Source organism: Apium graveolens, chromosome 4 (assembly GCF_009905375.1).
Source record: "Apium graveolens cultivar Ventura chromosome 4, ASM990537v1, whole genome shotgun sequence".
NCBI lineage: Eukaryota > Viridiplantae > Streptophyta > Magnoliopsida > Apiales > Apiaceae > Apium > Apium graveolens.
In genome coordinates, this window is record NC_133650.1 from 304,401,404 (window position 1) to 304,406,201 (window position 4,798).

A 4,798-nucleotide genomic window follows, 5' to 3' on the forward strand; every position below is an offset into this window, starting at 1 on the left:
ATATTAGCGCGTGTTTTCGCCCTAACAAGTTTTTGGCGCTGCTGCCGGGGACTCGGCGTATTTGTTTAGTTTATGTACTTACCATCATTGGTCATTAGGTCTCAGTGATTAGGACGTAGTAGTTACTTATTTTTTTTTCTTTTTTTTTCGGTTGTGTTTCAGGTACTTTAGCAAGCGTTTATGCAAACTCGTTCTCGTGCTCGCAAGAGGACTTTAGATACAGCTGAGGAGACAGACGAAGTTCTTGATATTCCGGAGAAGTTAGATTTTGAGGATTCGGATTCAGGAACTGAGCAGAAAGAACCAGTAAACATGGGAGATCGTATTGTTCAAGCTGATCCAGCTCTTATGGATTTTTCTCGGCCTAAAATTGATGACATTCAGTCAAGCATCCTTCATCCGGCTATTCAAGCTAACACCTTTGAAATCAAGCCGGGCACTATTCAGATGGTGCAGAATTCTGTTTCTTTTGGAGAAGCAGCAACTGAAGACCCCAACATGCATATAAGGAATTTTGTCGAGATCTGCAGCACTTTTAAGTATAATGGCGTGACTGATGAGGCTATCAAGTTGAGGCTTTTCCCATTCTCACTAAGGGACAAGGCTAAAGACTGGTTACATTCTGAACCAGCTGGGTCCATCACTACGTGGCAAGATCTTGCGCAAAAGTTTCTGGTGAAGTTTTATCCGATGGCAAAGACTGCTGCTATGAGAAGTGCTCTTACTCAGTTTGCGCAGCAACCTACGGAGTCTATGTGCGAGGCTTGGGAACGCTACAAGGAAATGTTGAGAAAATGTCCACATCATGGAATGCCGGATTGGATGGTGATCACTGGGTTCTATAATGGTTTGGGGGCTCAATCTCGGCCCATGCTCGATGCAGTAGCTAGAGGCGCCTTATGGGCTAAAAGCTATACTGAGGCGTATAATCTTATAGAGACGATGGCTGCAAATGAGCATCAAAACCCAACTCAGAGGATGACGTCAGGCAAGGTAGCAGGTATTTTGGAAGTTGATGCAGCCACCGCTATTGCAGCCCAGCTCCAAGCGCTATCAATGAAGGTTGATTCTTTGGCTACGTATGGAGTTAATCAAATAGCTATGGTTTGTGAGCTTTGTGCAGGTTCTCATGCTACGGATCAGTGTTCTCTTGTCAACGAATCTGTTCAGTATGTGAATAATTATCAGCGACAACAGCAGCTTGTGCCAGCAACCTATCATCCTAACAACAGAAATCATCCAAATTTCAGCTGGGGGAATAATCAGAATGCTATTCAGCCACCATATCAGCAAGGAGTGAGTAAACAGTTTAACCCACTTGGATTCCAGCAACCTCAGCAGTATGCTACAAGGCAATCATATCCTCAACAAGGAAGTGCAGCTGCACCTACTAGTGCTGATTTTGAGGAACTTAAGCTGTTGTGCAAGAGTCAGGCGGTTTCTATCAAGACCTTGGAAAATCAAATCGGTCAATTAGCCAATGCAGTGCTCAATCGTCAACCTGGCACTCTTCCCAGTGACACGGAAGTACCAGGCAGGAAGGAAGCTAAAGAGCAAGTCAAGGCTATTACCTTAAGGTCTGGAAAAGTAGCTGATGCTGAAAAGGCAAAAGAATTAGAAGCTGAAATTAGAGGTGAAGAATCTAAGAAAAAGGAGAAAGCGGCGGAACCAAGGAAGACTACTGTTGAACACACTCTGCCTGAGGCTAATACAGGGGAGAACAGCTCTATCCTCCACCACCTTTTCCTAAGAGATTGCAGCAACAAAAGCTGGATAGACAGTTCGGGAAGTTTCTGGAGGTGTTCAAGAAACTTCACATCAATATACCTTTCGCTGAAGCTCTTGAACAAATGCCTAGTTATGCGAAGTTTATGAAGACTATTCTTTCAAGGAAGGTGAAACTGGATAACCTTGAAACCGTTGCTCTCACGGAAGAATGCAGCGCTGTTCTGCAACAAAAGTTACCACCAAAACTGAAAGATCCAGGAAGCTTCACCATTCCTTGCACAATTGGCAATCTGACGTTTGACAAGTGCCTTTGTGATTTGGGAGCAAGCATTAATCTGATGCCGTTGTCGATCTTTAAAAAACTGGATCTGCCTGATCCAAAACCCACATACATGTCACTACAATTGGCTGACCGTTCCATTACTTACCCAAGGGGCATAGTTGAGGATGTGCTCGTCAAGGTGGATAAGCTCTTCTTTCCTACAGATTTTGTTATTCTGGATTTTGAGGAAGATAAGAAGATTCCCATAATCTTGGGAAGGCCTTTCTTGGCTACTGGTCGTACCTTGATAGATGTGCAAAAAGGGGAACTTACTATGCGGGTCCAAGATCAGGATGTGACCTTCAACGTATTCAAGGCAATGAAATTCCCTACAGAAGATGAGGAGTGCTTAAAAGTGGATGTGATTGATTCTGCGGTTACTTCGGAACTCGATCACATGCTAATGTCTGATGCATTGGAAAAGGCCTTAGTGGGGGATTTTGACAGCGATGATGAAGATAGCAACGAGCAATTACAATATCTGAACGCTTCTCCCTGGAAGCGAAAGCTGGACATACCATTTGAATCTCTTGGTACTTCTGACCTCAAGAACGCAGAAGGAAAGCTCAAACCATCAATAGAGGAAGCACCTACCTTGGAGCTCAAGCCATTACCTGAACACTTGAGGTATCCTTTTTTAGGTGATTCATCTACGTTACCTGTTATTATTTCATCTGACCTTTCAGGTAGTGAGGAAGACAAGCTCTTAAGGATTTTGAGAGAATTCAAATCGGCTATAGGATGGACCATAGCAGACATCAAGGGGATAAGTCCTTCATATTGTATGCATAAAATTCTGCTAGAGGAAGGTAGTAAGCCAACTGTGGAACAGCAGCGAAGACTGAATCCCGTCATGAAGGAGGTGGTGAAGAAAGAAATTCTGAAATGGCTAGATGCAGGCATCATTTATCCTATTTCTGACAGCTCATGGGTGAGCCCCGTACAATGTGTACCTAAGAAGGGAGGTATCACTGTGGTCGCAAATGAAAAGAATGAGCTCATCCCTACTCGAACAGTTACAGGATGGAGAGTATGCATGGATTATAGAAAATTGAACAAAGCCACAAGGAAGGATCACTTCCCCCTTCCATTTATTGATCAGATGCTTGACAGATTGGCGGGTCATGAGTATTTTTGTCTTCTGGATGGTTATTCCGGGTATAATCAGATTTGTATTGCACCAGAGGATCAGGAAAAGACTACCTTCACTTGTCCATTTGGCACGTTTGCTTTTCGCAGAGTTTCGTTTGGGTTATATGGCGCCCCGGCCACCTTTCAGAGATGTATGATGGCTATATTTTCTGACATGATTGGAAATAACGTCGAAGTGTTCATGGATGACTTCTCCGTCTTTGGACACTCATATGATGAATGTTTGAATAATCTGCGCGCCGTACTCAAAAGATGCGTGGAAACTAATTTGGTGCTTAATTGGGAGAAATGTCACTTTATGGTGCGTGAAGGCATTATCCTTGTGCATAAGGTCTCTAGCAAGGGTCTGGAGGCGGACAAGGCCAAGGTGGGAGTCATTGAAAATCTTCCCCCACCTAATTCTGTGAAAGGAATCCGTAGTTTTCTTGGTCATGCGGGTTTTTATCGGCGATTCATCAAGGACTTTTCAAAGATATCTAAGCCGTTGTGCAATTTGCTTGAGAAAGATGTTCCGTTCAAATTTGATGATGAATGTTTGGCAGCATTCGAGACTCTCAAGAAGAGTTTGATCACGGCACCAGTCATTACAGCACCAGATTGGACAGAACCATTTGAGATGATGTGTGATGCGAGTGATTATGCGGTAGGTGCAGTTCTGGGACAGCGCAAGAAAAATCTCTTCCATGTGGTCTACTATGCGAGTAAGACTTTAAATGGTGCCCAATTGAACTACACCACTATTGAGAAGGAGCTTTTGGCTATAGTCTTTGGCTTTGAGAAATTTCGATCTTATCTGCTTGGTACGAAAGTAACAGTATTCACTGATCATGCAGCTATTCACTATCTGGTTTCTAAGAAGGATTCGAAGCCAAGACTCATTCGTTGGGTGCTTTTACTTCAGGAATTTGAGTTAGAGATCAAAGATAGAAAAGGTACTGAGAATCAAGTAGCTGACCATCTCTCCAGGTTGGAGAATCCCGATTCTACTTCACAAGATAGGACGTTAATCAGTGAATCTTTTCCGGATGAGCAGTTGTTTGCAATTCAGGAGGAAGAACCATGGTTTGCAGATATTGTAAACTATCTCGTCAGCAATATAATGCCTCCTAATTTGACATCCGCTCAAAAGAAGAAGTTTCTGCATGAGGTGAAGTGGTATATGTGGGATGAACCATAATTGTTTAGACAGGGAGCTGACCAGATCATTAGGAGATGTATCCCGTTCTGTGAGACGGAGGGGATATTATGAGACTGCCATTCCACGGTTTATGGTGGACACTATGGCGGTGAGAAGACGGCAGCTCGTATTCTGCAAGCAGGTTTTTTCTGGCCTACTTTGTTCAAGGATGCTCATCAGTTTGTTTTAAGGTGTGATCGTTGCCAAAGAGTGGGAAATTTGTCAAGGAAGGATGAAATGCCATTAAATGTGATGCTTGAAGTCGAGGTCTTTGATGTATGGGGAATCGATTTCATGGGGCCTTTTATCTCGTCTTGCAATAATCAGTACATCTTGCTGGCAGTCGATTATGTCTCAAAATGGGTCGAAGATAAAGCTTTACCGACAAATGATGCAAAGGCAGTGCTAAATTTTCTTCA

At 43.3% G+C, this 4,798-nt stretch overlaps 1 non-coding gene across 1 annotated transcript; it reads right to left on the reverse strand.

The window, feature by feature from the left end:
* Positions 1 to 705: 705 nt before the first annotated feature.
* LOC141722406 (small nucleolar RNA R71) lies at positions 706 to 812 on the reverse strand. The gene has a single exon (XR_012575426.1). It is a non-coding gene; the product is annotated as a small nucleolar RNA R71 (small nucleolar RNA).
* Between the last annotated feature and the right edge of the window lie 3,986 nt (positions 813 to 4,798).